The sequence below is a fragment of the Macaca fascicularis genome, chromosome 2 (genome assembly GCF_037993035.2).
Source record: "Macaca fascicularis isolate 582-1 chromosome 2, T2T-MFA8v1.1".
Lineage (NCBI taxonomy): Eukaryota > Metazoa > Chordata > Mammalia > Primates > Cercopithecidae > Macaca > Macaca fascicularis.
The window spans coordinates 189003867-189020513 of record NC_088376.1 but is presented as its reverse complement, the minus strand read 5'-3'; the positions used below and the strand labels follow the sequence as shown (position 1 = coordinate 189020513).

Genomic DNA, 16647 nt, shown 5'->3' with positions numbered 1-16647 from the left:
TTTTTTTTTTTAATTCCCAGGTCCACTTCAGTCAGAGAAACGTATTATACTAAGAATAAAATTCAGTCTTACAACGATTTTTAACATTGAACTATCATTTCCTGATGCTCAATGATACTAACATCACATGCTATAATTTAATGTTTTTCTATTTTCTAAAGAATCTCTTCCTGTTATTAATTTTTCAAGATCTGAACACATTTCATGGATTGAAGGCATCCAAACAGCCTGTAGCAGGAAAATATATAACACACATTCCTTTAAAAATGCATACAATAACAGCTGCAATTTATAACAACAAGTGAAAGGAAAGATGAAGGAAATATACAAATCATAAACTTCAAGAAACACATAAATCTTTATGAAGTCTTATCATAACTCAGGCAGAATGTTATCCTTTCAAAATCTGCCAGATCACCCCAGACATTATATCCAGTTTGAAAACTCAGGTGCTTTGAAGTTGTTATCTTTGAAGTCCTCTTAGCTTTGGGGTTTTGGTCACTCCTCAGATCACAGCAATGTAGGCATTAGTTCTATGTGGTCCTATTGTTTCCCTAGGCCTGTTATTGTTTCTTCTTCCCTTTCGTACAAAAGCACATAATTTTGTTCTCCATGATAAATAATCTGAAAAATTTAAACACAGTTGCATAAAAAAAGTTAAATGTATAAGCGATAATAAATGACTTGGTTGATTTGCAAAGAAAAAAATACCTCTTTTCTTTCAAACTACTGTCTTCTTCATTTTTTCCTTTCTTTTAAGAAACTCAGTCTGTACTGTACCATTCAAACCCCCTCTGCCTACTTGGTTTTTGTTGCTTGCAGGTAAGATTTTGGCCAGAATATGCATACTTTCTGGTCTTCTCATGTTCATTTGTTATTCTTTCTAACGAAAATTGGTTCGAATGTCTACTAAGTGCCAAGCACTATTCTAGGTGCTAGATACATTAGTGAACAGAATCACAGATAACCAAGAAACTTATATTCTCGTTGGGGAAAGGCATTAAAAGTGAATGATTCTATGGAAAAAAAATGAAAATAATCAAGCATGGTAAAGAAGATCAGAAGGCCGGTGTCAGGAATGGGAGGCAGCAGGGAAGGATAGAAGGGAGAGGCAGGACTTAATATTAATTATGATGAGGGCAAGCCTCATTGAAATGGTGAGATTTAAACAGGGAGATGAGTTTAGCCAAATAGATATCTGGAAGATGAACATTTCAGAATAGATAGAGCAAAAATCTTAAAACAGGAACATATCTGGTAATGTTCACACATCAAGGAAGCCAATGTGCTGAAGCCGACTGAGCTTATGAAAAATGGCAGGAAGAGCCAGGTGGGGCAGGGGCAAAAGGCAGACCACGAGAGACCACGTCGGCCATTTTATCACATATTTTAGAAGGATAGTCAAGTATCCAGGCAAGAGATTGTGGTGATTCTGAAAAGGGAAATAACAGCAGTGGATATGTTTTAAAGATAGAGTCATCATCATTTCCTAAACAGAATGGATATACAATGTAAGAAAAAGAAAAAAGATAATTACTGTTCCAAAGGTTTCTGCTTAAACGACTACAAGCATGGAAGTAAAGCAGATTTTCAGGAAGCAGGAAGTAAAGGAGCGGTATAAGGACAGAATATTTGAAATTTTACAATGTTTTAAACATGCTGCATTGTGGATGTCTATTAGACAGTGAAATGGAGATGTTAAGTAGACAATTAAATATGAGTCTGTGGTTTGAGAGCACAGTCTGACCAAGGGTGTTAAAAATTGGGAAGTCATCAGCTTTTAAATAATATTTAAAGTTATGAGACTGGAGGAGATGACCATGGGTCTGTAACACACACAGACACACACACATACACACACATGTACACACACACATACACATACACACACGCACACAAAATCTAAAATCTGAACTTTGGGCCATGCCAATCTTTTAATGGCTCAGGCAAAAAAGAAGGAACCAGCAAAGGCAACTGAGAATGAGGAATCAGTAGATTAGGAAGGAAGTCATCAAGTGCAGAGTTCTGGAAATAAAATTTTAAAAGATGTATAAGGAAGGGACAGAGAACAACAGTATTAATGCTGCTGGTAGGTTCAATACTTCCAGTAAACACGGTCAGGTACTTTTAGAAGTTAGATATATGAAAGGGGTTCTATTTTGTTCTGAAAAGTGATAACCAAGCTACCAACCAGCAAAACTTGTAAAGGAAAGGGTTATCAGAAATCATAAAGTTGTTTCTAGCATTACTGTATTCTGAAACTCTGATTTTGAGAAAATATATCATTACACATATGTGACAGTATTCAAGTCGGATTTCAGCAGCCAAAACTTCAATGATACTCGTGGCTACTGAATCTGAATGTACAATTTTTAACATCTTCCAAATGCTTTTTGCTGTTGAATAGAAGAGATTTTGGAGTAAAAACAATCTTTAGCTCATTCTTCATTCCCCGAAACCTTAGAGGCTGTTCCAACATATGTTCAATAGCATATTTATGGCTGTGATTGACTCCAGAAAACTGATTGTATTTAATCCTCTCATTATTACCTTTAGGAATAGTACACAAGTACATACTTTGAATTTTTTTCTATTCCTGAAACTAAAGGGATCATAATAAAGCCTTGACACAATAAAGGATGTCTGCCAAATGTCAATCATTTTCCAAAGGGGTCTTTGGGGAAAGTTACTGATGAAAACACTCCCAAAATGCTTTCTAAATATTAAAAAATGGAGCATTAAAAAAAAGACTAAAGGCATTCTTAGACCATTTGGAAGCATGAATTTATGCTTGGCACACAACCTTCACTGATTCTCTCTCCCCATGACCCATCCTAAACTCAAGGTGTCCAGACAAAATCTTGCCATATCCGCAAATATTACATAATTAAATTTTACAATAGCCCTTCTAGATTTTACTTTAAAAGATTTCTCAATTAATACTAATCACTTAAAAGACTCTTTTTGAAAAGCAAAAAAATGAAGTCCATCAAAAAATTAGTATAACTTTTGGTAAAATAAAGATTATTTTTTAATAAAAATCATGGACATAATAGAAAAAATAGTTACATTTAAGTAGGAGGCATTAATATCATTTATTAAATATATGGTACAGGAGATCGAGACCATCCTGGCTAACATGGTGAAACCCCGTATCTACTAAAAATACAAAAAAAAAAAATTAGCTGGGCGTGGTGGCGGGCGCCTGTAGTCCCAGCTACTCGGGAGGCTGAGGCAGGAGAATGGCTGGAACCCGGGAGGCGGAGCTTGCAATGAGCTGAGATCCGGCCACTGCACTCCAGCCTGGGCGACAGAGCGAGATTCCGTCTCAAAAAAAAAAAAAAAAAATATATATATATATATATATATATATATATATATATGGTACATTCAGACACTGTCCAAAGTCCTCAGTATACAAATCTCAATCAACTGTGAAATTACCCTTTGCTTTAGATACAATTATTATGCCCACTTTATAGAAAATCAGTAATCTTGCCCGAGTCACACCTAATAGTGTAAGTGAAAACTGCCCCTTGGAAAGCCACTGTGATAGTTGTAACTCCAGATCATTAGTGTCAGTCCTGAACTTGACATTTAATGTTTATATCATTTTGAAAAATAATTCACTTAGCCAATCAAGAGACTTAATTTCTTCTTCTAAAAAAGTGATATTATCTTGAATTTTAAGTGCATTATCGTTGAAAAATATAAAATATAAAATTTCTAATTATAATGGCAAAACATAAAAACCAAATACTGCTGAAGTATGTAAAGTAAAAATTTCAATTCTTTATTGTGGCAGACATTGTATTATTCAGAACTCTCCAGAGAAATGAAACCAATAGTGTGTGTATGTATAGGTAGATTAACCTTAAAGAATTGGCTCACCTGAGATTTGGACTCACTGTCAAGTCTAAAATCTGCATGGCAGGCCAGTGGCATGGAGACCCAGGGAAGAGTTGATGTTGCAGTCTTGAGTCCTAAGGCAGTCCAGAGGCAGAATTTCTTCCTCTTTGAAGGACTTCAGTCTTTATTCTTAAGGTCTCCAACTGATGGATGAAGCCAATCACTTATTATGCAGGGTGATCTGGATTACTCAAAGTCTACTGATTTAAATGTTAACCACATTTTAAAGATACCTTTATATCAACATCCCGACTGGTATTTGACCAAACTACTGGGCATCATAACCTAAGTTAACACACAAAATTAACCATCAGAGTCTAACCCTTGTCAACTTGGCAACCACACACATATCCTTAAACCATACTTAATTGCACTTGATTATTAAAATCCTCCTTTGCTGAGGTCATACTTTAGCGAGCATTCACATGGGACACAAATGTTTTTATGTTTTTCTCCTATTCAGAGAGGTATATCCACATATCCTTTCCCCAGACCTCCCTGTCATCAATTTTCTGATTATGTTACTTTCAAGTTTTTAACCATCCATCTGAATCATTGAATTCATGTACAATCACATACCTTGCCATTTCTCTTTCCAAGCAAAATGAATAACCAGGCACACTGCTTAAATTTCTGCTCACTGGAATTTTTTTTTTTTAAATCATCCTTCATGGATGTTCCAGAAAGGGACTTTAGTGCTGCATCTGTCTCCTTTCAGGTGGTACTGAATATCATCCAGAACCATCTGAAATCCAGGCCCCAGTGTTCTCTTCCAGTGTCAGCTGATCACAGGGAACTCCCTATGAGGCCATAGGTAGAGGCTGGGAAAGAGAAGGCAGCGTAGCAGGAGTGGGGACCATGAGCATTTGGTCTGTTTCTTTAGGCAGCTTATGCCTTTGGGACCTGCTTGAGCCCAATCTCACACATTTCTTGCATTCGATGATGGAGTGCTACTGTGCACACTCAACTTTATGGCTTGGTGGGCCCATTCATGAGGGCAGCATAAATTGCATGGTAACTTGATGGCCCATGTTTAAGTAATCAGTCTCTACTAAGGCCCAGTAGCAAACCAAAAGCTGTTTCTCAAAAGGAGAGTAGTTATCCACAGAGGATAGCAGAATTTTGCTCCCAAATCTGAAGTGTTTGCACTGTAATTCACTTACAGGGGCCTGATGAATGCTTCAAACAAAATTTTTATCTGCCACTGATACTTTATGCACCAAGAACATGCTGGATAATATGGTCTAAGTGGCAGAGCAGATGGCACTGCACTGTGGACCTGTTACAGACACCTCTTCTGTTCTGGGCCCCACTCAACTCTAACAGCTTTCTGATAACTTGGTAAGTCATCTAGAGAAGCACACCCGGGTGAGGAAAACATTGCCTCCAAAATCCAAAGCAGCTCACTAGGCATTGTGCCTCTTTCCTGGTTATAGGAGAGGCCTGTCGCCCAACTTATTCCTCATCTTAGAAAGGATATCTTTACATGTCTCATACTACTGGATCCCTAGAAATTTCACTGAGGCAGAATCCCCCTGAATTTTTGTTGGATTTCTTTTTCATCCTCTGACATGCAAATGTCTTACCAATACGTTTCGAGTAGTTACTACTTCTTACTTACTAGTTCTAATCAGTATAATGTCATCACTGTAATGGACCAGTATGATGTCTTGTGGAGATAAAAGCAATCAAGTTCTCTGAAAACTAAATTAACAGCCTAGGGCTGGGAAATGGGTATACTCTGAGGTAGGACAGTAAAGGTATATTACTGGCCTTTCCAACTGAAAGCAAATGGCCTCTGGTGGTTTTTATTAACAGAGATGGAGAAAAAATTATTTGCCAAATCAATAGCTACATATCAGATACCAGAGGATGTGTTAATTTTCTCAAGCAATGAAACCATATCTGGTACAGTAGCTGCAACTGGAGTCACTGCTGTGTTAAGCTTAGAGCAATCCACTGTCACTCTCCAAAATCTATCTATTTTCTGTTTAGGCAAGTTGGTTGGGGATACAGTGAGAGTCACCACTCCTGAATTTTTCAAGTTTCTCATGGTGGCACTAATCTCTGTGATTTTGCTTTAGATTTACTATCTTCTTAGGAAGAGGAAGTTCTAGTGGCTTTCAGTTGTCCTTTCCCACCATAAAAGATGTCACCTTATAGGTCAAGGAAGCGACGTGTGGATTTTGCCAGTTGTTGATTATATCTATGTCAATTATGCATTGTGGAACTGGGGAAATAGCTGCAGGATGGTTTTGGAGACTCACTGAACCCCACTGTGAAATGGACATGAGGCAAAACATCACCTTCACAAACTCCTACTCTGACTGATAAATCACCATAGCATTTGATGTCTCCTGGAAATTGTATCCATTCAGAGTCAGTGTCCAGTAATCTCTGAAAATCCTGATTGTTCTCTTTTCCCTGATACACAGTCACCCTGTATGATAAAAGGCTTACATCCCTGTTGGGGAAGGCTGGAAGAATTATTGGCAGTGTAGCTGGGTGCTTCCTCAAAGTTATCCCACTTCCCTTCACTTCAAGAATTCGGGCTTTATAAACTGACTCAATTCTGAGAATTGATTGAGGGGACATGACTGTCTGTTTTTATGATTCAAGTTAAACTTTTGTTCACTTTCCTATAGTGCTTATACAGACCAAGTACGAATTTAGTAGACTTCCAATTTATTTCACTTCTAGGAAAGTGATCAACTAGCCAATATTATAGATCTCTGTGAATCAGACTACTTTAGGTACCACTTTGACTCTAGTGCCCATTATAATAACCACATCTACCTTTATTTTAATGACTAAGTATCACCACTTGGCCTCTGACACAGTGAGATCTAATAATTTTTATTGAATTTTAGTTTCCCAATTTAATGTCAGCAGTTCACACTATAATTTCTGGCCTGCAAAGAAGAGTGATCACGGAGCTCTTCAGTGAGGCTGAAGTTCCCCTCACAAATTTATTTCTCATGTTTGTGTCAATATGTATGTCCTCTGGACTCTTCCTATGGTGGGTGAGGAGGTCTTGCATGATAAATTCACTCTTCTATTCCTATTTTCCCAAGGCTTTGGATTCTTTTTTCTACTGTATATGAAGGCAGTTCTGGAACATTAACTAATTAGTGTAGGTCACCTTTTGTTCATGTTTCAGCTAACCAACTAACCAAACTGTTAGCAACTTTTCTAACCCCCCAAGGTGCAATATTAAATCAATAATCTTTGTTTAGTTGGCTTAAATCAATAAATTTGGCTTGTTTCAACTTTATGTATTTTCTACCAATATCCCACACTCTTAATATTTATTCCCATACATACTTTCCATATTTCTGACTGGATAAATTTTTAAATCATATAATTTTGTTTAGAGTGCAGCACACCTCCTCACAATCACAACTTATATCTGCCTTAGTCCATTTTGGTTGCCATAAGAAAATAGTTTAGATTAGGTATCTTGTAAACAATTGAAAATTATTTCTCACAGTTCTGGAGGCTGTAAAGTCCAGGATAAGAGCATCAGCAGATTCAGTGTCTGATGAGGGCCTACTTGCAGGTTCATAGAACAGCATCTTCTAACTATATCCTCACATGGTAGAGGGAGAAAGGCAGATCTGGAGCCCATTAATTAGAGCACTAATCTCATTCATGATGCCTCCAACCTCAGGACCTAACCACCTCCCAAAGACCCCACCTTCTACCACCACCACATTGGTGATTAATTTTAACTTATTTAATTTGGGGGGGAACACAAATATGCAGGCCACAGAAATACTTCACCTTTCAGGGCCTTCTGTAACTTGAGTTTAGTTATAGACTAGAAGCAAAGCAGGGTTCTGGAACTGTGTCTGGAGGTAAATCAGCAGTATCTTATAAGGCAACTGTCTCAGAGAAGATCATTACAGTTTGTTCAAGCAAATTAGTGTTAATCTCCCCAGATGGGGCAGAGGGGAATAGCTACCTCTACTGGTAAAGAAGACCCAGCAGAATTTAGAAGCTTAATGTCCTCATCCTCATCAGAATTTTATAATACAGTATGACCACATTTCACTTTTCAAGATCTTATTCCTTCCCAATCAACGCCCTCCATTTACCAGTAGATACCTTATGAGATTGGGAATTAAATTTGTGTTATAATTCAGCCACTAATAGAATGAGAATCTGGGTCTGATTTTCAGCACTTTCTCGTTTAGGATTACAGAAGACAAGGTTTTCTTTTGAAGCAGACAATATAACCTTTCAGGTAATTTATGCAGTGCCTTAGCTGGAAATTCAACCCTTTGAGCTCATACTTTTGTGTATCCACTTTTTTCAGTACAATTAGGAACAACCAGTCAATTTCATTTTACTTATTAGTTTGACAAAAATCTTCTAAGATATCAAATACATAGTCACCCAAAAACCTGCCTTTTATGAGTATTTAAACAGGCATATCCAATGATGATATGTTGCATATTTCTATTGACACATCACACCATGGCTATCAGTGTCCTCTTTCCTGCTAGAAATAGTGCCTTTAAATCTAATTGAGTGAGAGAATTGATTCTAGAAACCCAAGAACCAATTCAGAAAACTCATCCTTAAGATTTAGTTTTCCTAAAACCAATCTCAGTACCAAAATTTGTATTAGTCAGAGTTCTCCAGAGACAATCAATAAGTTCTATCCAAAATCTGCAGAGCAGACCAGCAGTATGGAGACCTAGTGAAGAGTTGATGTTGCAGTCTTGAGTGCCAAGGAAGTTCAGGGGCAGAATTTCTTCCTCTTTAGGGAAACTCAGTATTTCTCAACTGATTGGATGAGGTCAACCCATGTAATGGAGGGTAATTTAGATTAGTCAAATTTTACTGATTTAAATGTCAATCACTTCTAAAAAAAAATACCTTCACAGCAACATCCACACCTGTGTTTGACCAAAAAACTGGGCTCCATAGCCTAACCAAGTCAACACGTAAGTTAATCATTGTACTATCTAATGTTTATTTTTCTTTTCATTTTTCTTCTTACCAAGAGAACCTGTATTTTGTAAAAAACAGGCATAAGCCCAACTAAAACAATTATATCTCCCAGCTCTCTTCTATTTATGGCCAATGAGATTTCATCAGGAATTTCTGAGTACGAACTCCAGGAAAGACCTTTAAAACTGTGCAGAATCTATTGGCACAGAATTTTGTCATTTTGTTGTGCTCTTCTTCATGCCAGAAGTGCAGAAGCTATTCGTGTGGAGAGTGGGAGGAAGAGGGAAGAACTATCTTTTGAAATACAAAATGATAACATTGAGAATGAATGCCTCACAGAAAGTATGGCAGAGCAGAAAAATATAAGGAATGTGGGACTCTGAGGTCAGAGTATACCAGCTCTCAGCTGTCAATTTCTGGTCTTATTCAATGTGAGAAAATTAAAATTTGATTTGATTAGCCTCTTTAATAGGGTATCTTAATGCCCAGACTGCCTACACTAGACACTTGACTATTTCATCAACAACCTTAATAGCTTATTTTTTAATATTGATCAGATAAACTTTTTATATTCTCTTTAAGGAAATACATAATTATCTTATAATTGGAATTTTCTTATATCTGGAAATATAGCTTAGCTGCAAATAATGTTTTCTTTGAATGGTGGTTGTAAATATTAATAAAATACAAAAGTTTTATTTTACAAAGACAAATTTGCATTTTATTGACTAATATTTACAAAAAAGTCAATAACAGTTTTAAATGTCTATTATAAAGGAGAAAGAAATTAATTGATAACTTGCTCAAGGTCCCCTACTATATGATTGAACCAGGATTCAAGTTCAGGTTCTCTGATATTCACCTCAGTGCTATCTCAATTTGTTACACTGATTTTCTAAGAATTAAGGCTCTTTAGAATTTTTTATTTCTTAGGTAAATGATAACCTGATAGCTAGGTCACAAGAACAAGAGAGGAGGAGAATAACAGAGAGGGAGGCTATTAAGAGATTAAACAAATTATTAATATAGAATTTAGATGTAATTATTTCTAAATTATACATAATTATGTAATTATTATTTCAATAACTTAGGGAATTAATATAGAGGTACAATTTTATTTACACTTAGAAAAGACTAACCCTATGCTAAAAATGTTCCTTAAATAACTCTTTTCAAACCAAAAAAATTCTTTGAAGCCATGAGGTCTTTGTCTTATAGCGGTGACAAGGAAGATCAGGAGCTCTAAACAAATGCTGTGGATATTTGTTGCTAAAAGTGTCCAAGAAATATTACTTTGCATACCATATTAAACTTTGTGTGAAAAATTAAGTGCCATGGGAAAATTGTTTCTTAGATTATTAGAAGTACACAAAATTTGAGACTATTAGAAGCCATTTCATCATTATTCCTAGGGATTCTGGATTCCACAATATTAGAAAGATGTCCTAGGTTCTACCTCCCTGTGCTCTTTTCTCATAATATGCATGAGACTATCACTCCCATAGAAAGCTGATAGCGCTCTTAAACATGAAAATTAGATGAGAAGGTCGTATTTGACATAAAGAAGTCATCCTCGAGCAAAAGGGAATATAAATAACTCCTTGGAAGAAAAATGAAAAGTCAGAACAAAATTTTCTATCCACAAGAAAAAACGGCTAAATTCAAGTTAAATTAACAGAAATATTTCTCGTTTTGAATTGGGGCGAACGTCCCACATTAGGTACCAATCGCTGTTCTGCGCTCTGAAGTTCCGAATAAGAAAGGGCGAGGGAAGAAAGAATTGGAATGAAGAAGTATACATACAGCAACTAGAGTAGGCATTTTGAAATAAAAGATTGTTTCATATGCTACTTGAAACTTGTCAATGGCTTCTCATTTTACCTAGAGTAAAAGCCAAAATGTTTACAATGCCTAATAGGGTCCCACAGGATTTACCCTCAATTTCCACTACGTCACTGGCATAACTTCTTATTAGTTACTCCTGCAAAACAAACCACCTCTAAACTATTTTTAAACCACACTTTATTAGTTCTCATGAATCCAGGGGTCAGCTGTGCAGCATCTGCTGTCAGCTGGTAGGTCAACCAGGGCTGTCTAGCCTAGGAAGGCCTCCGCTGAATGACTCAGCTCTTGTCCCACAGCTTAGCGAGGGCTTGTTCCATGGCAGAGTCAGAGTTCCAAAAGAAAGGGACTTTTACTAGCCACCATTTGAATCTATTTTGCTGCTGTATTGTCCAAAGCAAGTCACACAGCACAACCCAGAGTGGGTATTTTGGTAGTCAGTACTATAAAGGGTATGGAGAAAGGAAGCTTAAATTATTCCAACCTTTTAAAAAAAATCAGTCATTCACACTTTTTACTTCTTTTTATTTATTTATTTATTTTTGCTCACCTAGCCCCAATTATACCAACTTACAACACACCCATCCCCGTATTAGAATCTGAACTTAGTTGTTACAACTGCTGGAAATGTTCTTCCCTGGACGTTGACTTTTTTACTCTGTCATTTCCTTCAAGTTTTTTTTTCCTAACTTTTCTTTCTTGATGAACCCTAGTCTGCCCTGTTCAATAAGACACATTGCAGTGATTCCTCTACTTGTTCTTTCTTTTTCTCACAACATACCTGAATTTCTAACATAGGATTGTGGGGGTTTTTGTTTCATATATTTTTGTTGTTTATTAGCATGGTGGTTTGTTTCTTTCTTGTCTCTCTCTCTCTTCAGTAAAATATAAGCGGTGAATTTTGCTTATTTTATTTAACGATGTATCCTAAGCCTATTAATAGCCTGCCTGGAGCCTGATAGGCATCAATACATATTTGTTAAGTATATTAACATAGTCAGATTTCTGCTTCTGTAACTTAAATATAAGAAATATGAACTTCGTCTGTATATCACAAAGTGCACAACAATCAGGAACTGAATGAAAAATAAACTATATAATAAATAGTAATAAATTACAATAAATATAATAAATAATAATAAGGAGCTCTGCTTAAAACTTAAAGCCTCTCAAAACAAGTAGCCTTAGTATTGGAGAGAATCACAGCAGGTGCAAGCCGAGGAGGTGGAAGCCAAAAACAAAAAAATCATTTTATCCAACCTTCTTATTCAACTAAGGAAGATAATTAAGCCCAAGGAACTGAAGTGCATTGAAAAATGTAGAAAAGTCAGCTAGTGGCAAAACTAGGATTAGAACCAAATCTTCCAATTACCACCACTATATTCTTTTCACTTTCTCAAACTGACAAAATCACTGCTCAGACAGAATTTATAACATTTAAATAAAAGTGTGAAAGAAGAAATTTCCAAAGTTATTGAGTAAGTAAAACCATAGGGCTTTCAAAATTAAGTTTGGAGTTTCTAATTTCAACAAATTGAAATCCAATAGGCTGATATATTTGTTTCTCAAAGAGAGCATAGATGGCTGTGGTTTAGCTTCTCTGTATGTAAAACTGTAACAGAGGAAAGAGACGCCTTACTGAATCTAAATTTACAGTCTTCCTGGGCTAAATGATTGGCCTTTGCCAGTGCATGGGAATTTCATTTTCAGAATCAAAATGAGCATAGTAGAAACTATTCCGAGAAAGGGAAAGATTGTATCAACAACGATGTGAAGGAAGTAGAAGTTATCACTATAGAGATTTCTCTTTAGTCTATTTTTCTCTTGAATAGTTTCAAAGAACTTTTTTTTCTATGTAAACAACCAGGGAATTAATTTAGCTTACAGAAAAGTATCTAATAATTGTGGTTATGTTTCTACAGACTGAATTTTACCAGTGGAGTACAGTTCTCCCACAGAGTTTTATAGAATGAGAATCTGGGTCAGTGTTTTATATTACTGGCCTCTCCTAAAAACAAAGTAATGTGATACTCCCTCATTGCTGAAACTGAAGACCAGGAAGTTAATAATTTTGTGACAAAGTTTGTAATTTTCATTCCCAGGCATTTTACTCTCTTTGTCTTGTGACTTCTCTCCCCACTTAAATGTTATAGCTAATTGAGATATATTTCTATCTGATGAAGACTGAATGAATCTTCCCTGGTGAAATTTTTATACATTTATAACTATTAATGTCCATTTATTCAATTCCCACTTCACTGGGAATGAATTAGTTATTAGGTTTTCTATATGAATTGGTAACAAAAAGTTCATAAAACTAATCATTTAAAGGTCAATGTTTTTATAGTTTTTAAAAATAGAATCTAGACGATCAGTTTAATTCTCTACTTTGCATCAATTAAAGAAATATTCTTACACTTGGCAATCACTAGAAGTCTATTCTTTAAAATAAAACTAGAATTTCAGCACTATCTGCAAATTCTCTCCATTGAAAGTTAATTACATTGTCATTAAAATGATTTGTTAAAGCTTGAAAATGATGTGTGTTATAGTAAGAAAACAGTCTTTCAAACTCTGGTATCAGACTGTGTCCATTTTCCAGCAAAACATTGCTTCATTTATTCAAAGTAATTTGGTTAATGAACTGAAATGGCAGGATTGTTTACCCCCATGATTGTATGAGCATGTGAAATTGTCCCTTTGAGAGTAAGTAGTTTAAGATAACTCTTTTCTAAATTTTAGAAACTAGCAAAATCCTCCTTTTCACAGTAGGATGCATTCTTATTTGAAAAACTCTACTTCTATGCCAAGTACTTCAAACCTTATTTAAATGTAAATAGTATCCTGAAATATGTTCCTTCAATGTACAATTCTCAAATGGAGACATAAGCAGTTTAATACAAATTTAAAAAGGAAAGAGTCAGATATGCAATTAATTAACTGGAAATTTTGCTAAGTTCATGACCTTCCTGAAATTACTTTACTCCAAAAATATTTTATACAACATAAACAAAATTTTTGTATTCTATAAAAAGGAAAGCAGATGTAATAACTCACCAAGTCGCCAAACACATAATCCTGGTTGTATTCTCAGTCTTTTGGTCAGTTTTTAATTGATACCATGAGTCTCAGTGGGTTATCAGTAACATTTCAGTAAGGGGTTAGATGCAAAAATAATTGCAGAAGATTTTTCAGTGACTTCCCAGGAAGGAAAACTGTCTCTAGCATTTTCAAATCATGGGCGAATCATCTATATAAAGATGCTAAAATTTTCTTAACACTTTGAAAGATTGAAAGTCCCCTTCACTGCCAGATTTTCTTCTGGGCTGGGTAATGAAGATATTTGTATTTAATATAAAAATATTCCTAAATTCATATATCAGGTTTTCAAATTACCTAACTTCTTAGTTTTTACAAAAATTGTTTTTAAAAACCCTTATTCTTTCCTTTAAGAGTGTAAATTGTTCTAAAAAGTAAATGCCATAATAAAAATGTCAGCGTAACCAGATCAGCTTTCAGCTTTGACTCCAAAATTTTTTCAAAAGCCTTAGCAACACGAGAAAATATTAGAAAATGTGAGGATGGGTTTTCTATATCTCCGCATTTCTATGATCTGGAACTGAAAATATTAAGATGAACCACCGCAGACTAGAAACATGGAACATATTTCCATTCCAAAAGGACAGTAACCAAAAGTATATTTTTAAAAAATAGAAGTCTACAAACCTGGGTCATCTGGTCAACCTTGCCTTGAGGCATTTCACACAGAATGCAATTTATTCTTTAAATTGAATAACAGCCTCACAAGAGAATAACACTATAAAAATAGACAATACCCCTGCCCTGTAGGACCTCAATATTTCTTGCTGCCAAATCAGAGAAAGTACTCAAAGAGAGAACAGAAACCTATAACCGGAGTGGGAAATAATTCTGAAAGTATGTATTTCTCTACAAGTGAATAACAAGAATACAGGGAGAAAGAAAATCAACTCAACAAACTGCTTCAATACGGAACATACAAACTACATGGTCAGCAATAATCTTTAGGACAACAAGCCCACTAGTTTCATATGGAAGGGGAACTGGAGCTCAAGATCTTTAGGACAAGCAGGATATGAACAAATGTTTGAGAATTTACACAGATTTATTTTCTTATCTTTTTATTTTTAAACAGAAAGTTTTGTGGCTTGCAACACTAGAAGAAGCCATTAGCAAATTATTCACAGGCTCTAGGGGTTAGATTTTTTTTTTTTCATTACCAAGTTAAAGAGTATTTTCCATTTCATTGGTCATGATGGTACTCTCAGTAATGTTGATCTAAGACTCCACATGTAGAATTAGTGAATATAAAATTTCATTTTATGGTGACACTACTAACATTAAATAACATTTATTAAATGAGCACCATGGGTTGAGAGGATGCTATTCTAAGCACTATATTTTTTAGCTCATGTGATTCCTTTATAAAGTAAGTTATTCTCTAACTCATTTTGTAGATGAAGTAATAAAGTACAAAGAATGTAAATGATTTACCCAAGTTAAACAGCTAGTAATATTAGAGGTGATACTTAAACCCACTTAGGCTAACTCCCAGGCACACCTGCTTTAACACACCACTGCATAGTTCATTATTCCTTAGAAGCTTGGTGAACTCAAAAAGAAGCCTAAAACAGATTTTAGCTATTTATAATGAATTCTGTTTATTGCTTTTCTTCTGTGATCTCTTACATTATTGTTATTTCTATTATATTTTAAGCTCAGAATACAGCTCTGCCATGTGAAGATTGGACAAATGTTCATTTTAATAGAGGTCATAAAGATACTACTAAATAATCCAACGTCTTCCTTTGTCCTGGTCACTTTCTTGCCTGTATTGTGGGCAGTCCATCTGGGTCCAGAATCATACCAATGAGTGGTGCAATTATTTGGCCACGGGGCTAGGACTCTGATTCATTCTTGCCACCCCCACTTTCCCAGTCTCCTTGTGGAGTGGACAACAATTAGGTAAAATGACTTAGAAATATAAGAGGCACTTGTTTGACTACATTGCTTACTGCCCTATCACACCAGCCTAATTCTATGACTTTTCTTTTTTTTTTTTTTTTTTTTTTTTTTTTTGAGACGGAGTCTCGCTCTGTCACCCGGGCTGGAGTGCAGTGGCCGGATCTCAGCTCACTGCAAGCTCCGCCTCCCTTTTCAACATGGAAGTAGAACAAGAATATTGTACCTTATAAAACATGATGCCTTGCCTAATCGAGTGCCCTAGACCTGCCTAAATTTGTAAGATTGGTAGTTACTGAAGCCCAGTTTATTTGTCTCTCCCTATTAACATGTGTTAGTGAGAAATCACATGAGCTAACAACAAATTATGAAAGTTATAATCATCTTTCTCACATTTTGGGATACTTTTTCCAACCTTGAAAAATATAACAAATATGAAGCAACGAAGAAAAGAAAGAAACGATCTTTTGTATTAATGTATGAGTGTGTATACTGCATTTGTGTCTCTTCAGTGTGGTGGGGCAGGCATGTGAAGTGATATTACAATAAAGCTATTTAGAAGAACGTGTATTTAGCGAAGAAGGAAATGAAAGGTAATACTAAATCTAACACTCAAGTACATAAAGCTTATACCATCTTCACAGGAAATAAATGAATAGTGCTAATAGGTGGATCCAATTTATAAGGCACTAAACGGATATTATAGGAGGAAAGGAGATAATTAATCTTCAGTTAGAACAATGAAAGATCAGCTGTGGTATTATCACAGTGCCACCTTCCAAGACTCTGAAGGTGCCTTGCTTTCCAATATATTAATCAAAGACTCTCCAGAATTAGGACGTTTAATTATTTGCAAGGATTCTTTGTATTTTTTTTATCTCCGCATGAAGTCAGTGATTACTGTATATAAAGTTTTTCTTTCTTATCTACTGCATT

At 35.5% G+C, this 16647-nt stretch overlaps 1 long non-coding RNA gene across 1 annotated transcript in view; it reads right to left on the bottom strand.

Annotated features, from left to right (window-relative positions):
* LOC123571750 (uncharacterized) overlaps positions 1-16647 on the bottom strand; it is a 46907-nt gene continuing 30260 nt past the window's right edge. Inside the window, exons 4-5 of the long non-coding RNA XR_006695950.3 lie at positions 3892-4052; positions 1-624 (exon numbers count right to left, since the gene is read on the bottom strand). This is a non-coding gene — a long non-coding RNA (uncharacterized lncRNA). The remainder of the gene's footprint in view (positions 625-3891; positions 4053-16647) is intronic.